Below are 7,148 nucleotides of genomic sequence, written 5' to 3' on the forward strand. Positions count from 1 at the left end.
GTGGCCCATGGCCAATGACTGATGGATTTGAGAGCACAAAGGCCTGGTCCCTTGCCTCCAAGTTGGAGAGCATACCTCTCTGGTGTCATTCATGCTCCTAAGCTCCCTGTGGCATCAGGCTGAGGCCAGACTTCAGCTGAAGCCATCTTTGATTAACTTTCTCCCCTGACCTATTCTGCTTCCAGAGAGCACTCCCTCAGTAAATCACTCTTACAACCATTCCTCTCTAAAGCTCTGTTTCTAGAGACCCTGACCTAAAGCAATCCTCTTCGGGATCTTTTCTGATTGCTCTTTTTTAATAGGGCTTGTTATTTGCTGAAACATAATATAGAAAGAGGAACTGTAAGCTAGGGCAATCTGCAACTTTGATTTAGATTGGTTGTCTTGAATACTCTCGTTATTTCCTTTGCAATGGGGCTCATAGAGCCAAGGTGAGCTGCCTTCTCACCACCGGATCTGGACTTAATTGTGCCCTCCCCCCACCCCCATTCATATGTTAAAGCCCTAAGCCCCAGTGTGACTTTATTTGGAGGTAGGACTCATTCAAGGTTAAATGAGTTCATGGGGTGGGGGGGAGGCTGATACTATAGGATTAGTCATTATAAGAAGAGACACCAGAGGGACTTCCCTGGTGGTCCAGTAGTTGAGAATCCACCTTCCAGTGCAGGGGACGCAGGTTTGATTCCTGGTCTGGGAACTAAGATCCCACATGCCGCAACCACTGAGAACGTGGGTCACAACTGGAGAACCCACATGCTGCAACCCACATGCTACAGAGCCCACATCCTCTGGAGCCCGGGCACCACAACTACAGAGCCCACGTGCTCTGGAGCCTGCACGTCACAACTAGAGAGGCTGTGCACTGCAACTACTGAGCCTGCGCCACAGCAGGAGAGAAGCCCACATGCCACAATGAAAGATCCCACGTGCCACAACTGAGACTTGATGCAGCCAAAAATAAAATAAACATTAAAAATGATACCAGAAAGTGCTCTCTTTCCCTCTCTCTCCCTCCCTCCTTCCCTCCCTCCCTCCCTCTGCATTTGCTCCAAGAAGAGGTCATATGAGCACACAGCAAGATAGTGGTCATCTACAAGCCAGGAAGAGACATCTCACGAGAAATCCACCATGCTGACACCCCGATCTTAGACTTTCAGCCTCCAGAACTGTGAGAAAATAAAGGTGTGTTAAGCTGCTCAGTCTATGGTATTTTTTACGGCAGCCCGAGCTATCTAAGACGCCTTCCTTCACCATGCGGTACCTCCAGCAGCCTCCGCTGGTGTATCTTGCCTGGCTCCTCCTTCAGCTCCACCTCCTCCGCCATTTTGAATGATTAACCTGAGCCCTGTGGGGACATTCTCCATCCTGAAGCTGCCTACAGACCAAGATCGCTTCAGTCTAATCAAAGGATTGTTGGATAAATCTTTCAGAACTGTGATACGTTTAGGAAAGTGTCTAGCTCTGGGAGAGCATGTCAAGTCTCATCTTCCTCCTTCACTGAATCCTGATTTCACAGTACTTAGTGAGTATGCTTCCCAGTTAGAGGTTGTACCTACTTCCTTGAAGAGAAAATTTTTTCTTCCTCTTTATAATCTTTTTTGTTTTGAATGACTTTTGAGGAAGAGTGGAGTAAAAATCCCTTTACTCTACCATCTTTAACCAGAAGTAACCATTCTATATTTATGTATGATTTATATCCCATTATAAAGTATGATATATGATATCTGTACATATCATACTTACTAATGTATGGATGCAGAGTCGTTTCCAGATTCCCATTTTATAAACAGCATTGCTGGAGACCTTTGTCCATTTGTCACTTATCTGATTATTTTATTAGAATAGATTCCTAGAAATGGAATTTCTGTGTCAAAGACTATACACATGTTTAAAACTTTGATGCATTCTGCCACACATTAGATTTTAGAAGGCCTGTTACCGGGGTCAAGCTACAAACGGCTGTTGGAACATCACCTAGAAGGGGAAGATCCCAAAAGATGCCTCACACAGAGAGGCATTCCTGAGATATAACTCACAGCACAGTGCTTTTTTAAAAAGTCTGTATAAGTAAGTGATAGACACAATTTTCGCCTGTATAATATTTCTTTGCCCTGCTTGAGTACATGGTTAAAAAGTTATTAGATTTTTACTTTTTTATCCAATCCTTTAAATAAATACTGATTGGTTGTATAACTTTATGCAAGGCATTGTGACAGGCACTGGCCCACAGTAAGTGATCCAAACATGTATATATTATTAGTTAGCTTTATTAAAAATTCCTCAAGGATTTTAAAGTATAAAGAGATATAGACATGCAAATAAATGAACAATGTTCATTTAGTCGACAAATATTTATTGAAAATCTGCTATGTGCCAGGCACTTTTCTACGTCCTGAGGATACAGTCATGATCAAAAGCAACAAAACTCCCTGCCCTGTGGAACTTACATTCTAGTGAAGCAGAGAGACAATAAACATGATATACAGGATAAGTAAGACAAAATAGATAGTGATGAGCAGGGCTGTCCCTAAAAGGGTATGGAAGCCAAGGGCAATTCATTCAGTTGAGCCCCTGACCCAAGATATTCACGCTTGAAAGGAGGCTGCACTGCCCTCTTTCATAGTATGCTTGGGATATCATTAAAGGAAAAAGAATCTAAGTTGAATTTTAGAAGTAGTGAGAAAAGAGGAATAAGGTACAAGAACGCTTGAAGCACAGGACACAGGCTGGCTACCTCAGCTGCCTAAACCCATGGGCAGGGGGGCAGGGTTGGGGGTGGGAGTCTGGTGGTGAGGGTAGGGAGGCTCCGTAATTTGTGAGGAAGGCCTCACTGAGAAGAAGATTTTGAGTAAGGATCTGAAATAAATGAGGAAGCTAGCTGTATAGATACCTAAGGAAAGAGCTTTCCAGGCAGAGGAAACAGCAAACTCAAAGGTCTGAATCAGGAGTTCCCTGGTGGTCCAGTGGTAAAGAATCCACCTTCCAAAGCAGGGGAAGCAGGTTCGATCCCTGGTCAGGGAAATAAGATCCCACATGCTGTGGGGCAACTAAGCCCATGCATCACAACTACTGAGCTCAGGCGCCTCAGCCAGAGAGCCCCACGCCTCAAACTACAGAGCCCACTAGCTCTGGAGCCCATGCGCCACAACTAGAGAGAGAAAACCCACATGCCACAACTAGAGAGAAGCCCGCGCGCCGCAACAATGATCCCGCATGCCGCAACTAAGACCCGACGCAGCCAAAAAAATAAATTAAAAAAAACCCCACAAAGGTCTGAATCGCAGTCAGGAGTTGGTGGGCAGGTGGAGACAAGGCCAAATGAGGGGGATTGAAGCAAGCCAACTGGGGACAAATGAGACTTTAAAAAGATGATGGGTTCAGCAGTGAAAAACAAAAGGTAAAGCCACATATTATTGTATCTATTGCTTGAGACTTAGAGTGGTTTTATCAAGTGAAAATGAGTTTTTAAAGCCTAGGAAAATGAAGGTGAAAGGATGCTGTTTTCAAATATCATAATGTGGTATTACAAGCACTGCACTGAGAACTTCTCTGCCTTCACAGAAGAGAGAGACAGAGAAAAAGACTTAAAGATAATTTACTAGGCTTGTGCCAAAGAGATCAATCAGATAACCTCTGGAAATCCCTTCCAGCAATCTGTAAGCCTAACACAGTCTAACACAGTATTTCTTTTTTTTGTTGTTATTTATTTTTTTTAACATCTTTATTGTAGTATAATTGCTTTACAATGGTGTGTTCGTTTCTGCTTTATAACAAAGTGAATCAGCTATACACACACACACACATATATATACATAAAATCCCCATATCTCCTCCCTTTTGGGTCTCCCTCCCACCCTCCCTATCTCACCCCTCTAGGTGGTCACAGAGCACTGAGCTGATCTCCCTGTGCTATGCGGCTGCTTCCCACTAGCTATTTTACATTTGGTAGCGTATATAAGTCCATGCCACTCTCTCACTTCGTCCCAGCTTACCCGTCCCCCTCCCCATGTCATCAAGTCCATTCTCTATGTCTGCATCTTTATTCCTGTCCTACCCCTAGGTTCTTCATAACTTTTTTTTTTTTTAAGATTCCATATATATGTGTTAGCATACGGTATTTGTTTTTCTCTTTCTGACTTCACTTACTTCACTCTGTATGACAGACTCTAGGTCCATCCACCTCACTACAAATCACTCAGTTTTGTTTCTTTTTATGGCTAATATTCCATTGTATATATGTGCCACATCTTCTTTATCCATTCATCTGTCGATGGACACTTAGATTGCTTCCATGTCCTAGCTATTGTAAATAGAGCTGCAATGAACATTGTGGTACATGACTCTTTCTGAATTATGGTTTTCTCAGGGTATATGCCCAGTAGTGGGATTGCTGGGTCATATGGTAGTTCTATGTTTACTGTTCTCCATAGTGGCTGTATCAATTTACATTCCCACCAACAGTACAAGAGGGTTCCCTTTTCTCCACACCCTCTCCAGCATTTATTGTTTGTAGATTTTTTGATATGGCCATTCTGACTGGTGTGAGGTGATGCTTCATTGTAGTTTTGATCTGCATTTCTCTAATGATTAGTGATGTTGAGCATTCTTTCATGTGTTTGTTGGCAATCTTCTTTGGAGAAATGTCTATTTAGTTCTTTCACCCATTTTTGGATTGGGTTGTTTGTTTTTTTGATATTGAGCTGCATGAGCTTCTTGTTTATTTTGGAGACTAATCCTTTGTCAATTGTTTCATTTGCAAGTATTTTCTCCCATTCTGAGGGTTGTCTTTTCGTCTTATGTTTTCCTTTGCTGTGCAAAAGCTTTTAAGTTTCATTAGGTCCCATTTATTTTTGTTTTTATTTCCATTTCTCCAGGAGGTGGGTCAAAATGGATCTTGCTGTGATTTATGTCAGAGTGTTCTGCCTATGTTTTCCTCTAAGAGTTTTATAGTGTCTGGCCTTACATTTAGGTCTTTAATCCATTTTGAGTTTATTTTTGCGTATGGTGTTCGAGAGTGCTCTAATTTCATTCTTTTACCTGTAGCTGTCCAGTTTTCCCAGCACCACTTATTGAAGAGGCTGTCTTTTCTCCACTGTATATTCTTGCCTCCTTTATCAAAGATAAGGTGACCATATGTGCATGGATTTATCTCTGGGCTTTCTATCCTGTTTCATTGATCTATATTTCTGTTTTTGAGCCAGTACCATACTGTCTTGATTACTGTAGCTTTGTAGTATAGTCTGAAGTCCGGAGCCTGATTCCTCCAGCACCGTTTTTCTTTCTCAAGATTGCTTTGGCTATTCGGGGTCTTTTGTGTTTCCATACAAATTAACACAGTGTTTCTTAAACAAAGAATTACTGACATTCCAGTTTAGGAAGCTGGCAAAAGGAAAATCCTCAGTGTTTGATTTTATTGAACATGAACACAATTGCTCTAAGTCACCTTCCTTTTCAAAAACCTTAAATGGCTCCAGTGTTATGGGAAAATATCTGAAAGCATTAAAGGCTCTTTCTGATCTGGCTGCAATGTCTGGTTTTAGTCTTTTCCTTTGCCCTAGTCAGACGTATGCATTCATCACTCCCTAAATACGTTTTATAAGAGTACTCACCTTCATATCTTTGATGGCACCAACGTTACTCTTGAAGTAGCTTTTCTACTCTCCTCCATTTATTTAAAACGTACGTTTCTGAGAGTAAGTAAATTTTTGCAACAAATCTTGTTAAGCAAATTATCAGAAAGTATCAAAAGCCTTAAAACTGTTCCTAACTTTGTCTAATTCCCTTCTGGGAATCTCTTCTAAAAAATTCATCAGAGGGACTTCCCTGGTGGTTCAGTGGTTAAGGCTCTGTGCTTCCATTGCAGGGGGCATGGGTTCGATCCCTGGTTGGGGAACTAAGATCCCACATGCCGCAGCATGGCCAAAAAAAAAAAAAAAAAAAAAAAATCATCTGAGGGGTAGGCAAAGATTTATGCACAGAGATATCCTCTGTAGCATTATTTATTATTTGTCTATTATGAAGAATTTCAAGCATACATTAAAGTAGAAAGACTAGTACAATGAAGCCCCATATATCCATAACCTGGGTCCAACAATTTATTGTTATATTTACCTCAACGAACAATTTTTCCTTTAAAAAAATATGTTCAAGTATTTTAAAGCAAATCCCAAATACCATGTTATTTTACCCTACATACTTCTAAATGCATCTCTGAAAAATATGGGCCTTTTCTTAGATAAGCTTAATGCCAGTATCACACCTAGCAAAATGAACAATAAAACCCAGTCCATAAGATTTCCCCAATTATCTTTAAAATGTCTTTTTTTCGGTTGGTTTGCTCAAATCAGCATCCAAATAAAATCCACACATAGCATGTGCTTTTTGGGGCTCTTACATCTCTCTGAATCTAGAGTGGATCCCCTTCCTTAATTAATTAGCATTTTTCATGCCACTGACTTGTTGAAGAAACCAGGTCACTTGTCCTGTAGGATAAGCCATATTCTAGATTTGTCTGTATATCAGCCAGGATAGGCCAGGTTATGCTGGGGTAACAAGCAGCTCCAAAGTATCAGTGACTTGGGAATTCCCCAGTGGTCCAGTGATTAGGACTCTGCACTTCCACTGCAGGGGGCCCAGGTTTGATCCCTGGTTGGGGAACTAAGATCCCGCACATGGCCAAAACACACACACACACAAAACAAACAAAAAAAAACAATGAAGTTTTATTTCTCCTCTATGTGTACCTCAGATTGACTGGGACCTCTGCTACCTGTTATCATCAGTCTCACTCCCAGACCTAGAATGATGAAGTAGTTACTGTGGAGAATAAAATTTCTGGTCATTGTGGGAGAGAGAAAAGAGCTTTGAAGGGTCTCTTGAAGGCAATTAAATGCTCAGCCTGGAATTCAACTACCCTTCATCTCATTGGCCAGAATTAGTCTCATGGCCCTACCCAAAGAAGGCCAGGAAGTATATCTTACCATGGGCAGAGAAGGCACAGATCTGGGCATTTCACTGAGCTGCATTAATGGCTACAAGTCTATTTGCTTCCTTGTGGTGTCATTTTACTTGTTCCTCTCTCTCTTGAACTTCCTGAAAGTGAAAGATAACTCTAGAACTTGATTTGATTCAGGCTCAGTAATTTTGGC

The 7,148-nt window shown here is 41.5% G+C and overlaps 1 non-coding gene across 1 annotated transcript; it reads left to right on the forward strand.

Moving 5' to 3' along the window:
* The first annotated feature begins 6,584 nt into the window (after positions 1-6,584).
* On the forward strand, positions 6,585-6,657 carry TRNAG-UCC (transfer RNA glycine (anticodon UCC)). The gene has a single exon. It is a non-coding gene; the product is annotated as a tRNA-Gly (tRNA).
* The last annotated feature ends 491 nt before the right edge of the window (positions 6,658-7,148 follow it).

Source organism: Phocoena phocoena, chromosome 1 (genome assembly GCF_963924675.1).
Source record: "Phocoena phocoena chromosome 1, mPhoPho1.1, whole genome shotgun sequence".
NCBI classification, from domain to species: domain Eukaryota; kingdom Metazoa; phylum Chordata; class Mammalia; order Artiodactyla; family Phocoenidae; genus Phocoena; species Phocoena phocoena.